This window comes from Poecilia latipinna, unplaced genomic scaffold (genome assembly GCF_001443285.1).
Source record: "Poecilia latipinna isolate Pla-1442-1.1 unplaced genomic scaffold, P_latipinna-1.0 Scaffold1273, whole genome shotgun sequence".
Taxonomy (NCBI): Eukaryota; Metazoa; Chordata; class Actinopteri; order Cyprinodontiformes; family Poeciliidae; genus Poecilia; species Poecilia latipinna.
In genome coordinates this window covers 163,141-163,501 of record NW_015113889.1, presented here as the reverse complement: position 1 = coordinate 163,501, position 361 = coordinate 163,141, and positions in this window count along the sequence as shown.

Below are 361 nucleotides of genomic sequence, written 5' to 3'. Positions count from 1 at the left end.
AACATGTCCTCTTCACCACTGTGGCCCTCAGAGTGTTTGAGTGTCAAGGTGAGGAACAAATGATTTACTTTCACAAATTAGCAATACAGCTTTTGCTGTGGGGCTCCACTTGATATATATGTATATTTATAAAACTTTTTTAGAAGTTGATTTGGGTTCATTTGATATGTAATGAACATGGAGATGGAAAAGAAATGGGAAAAGAAAGGGAGAAAGTAAGAAAAAAAATTTAAAGGGAAAGGAGATGGGAGTAAAGGAGAGAGAGGATAGAGAGACTTTAGAAGTCTGCTTCTACACCTGCAGAAAGAGAGAGAAAAAGAACAGAAGAGAGAAAACAGCGACAAACAATATATCCATATAT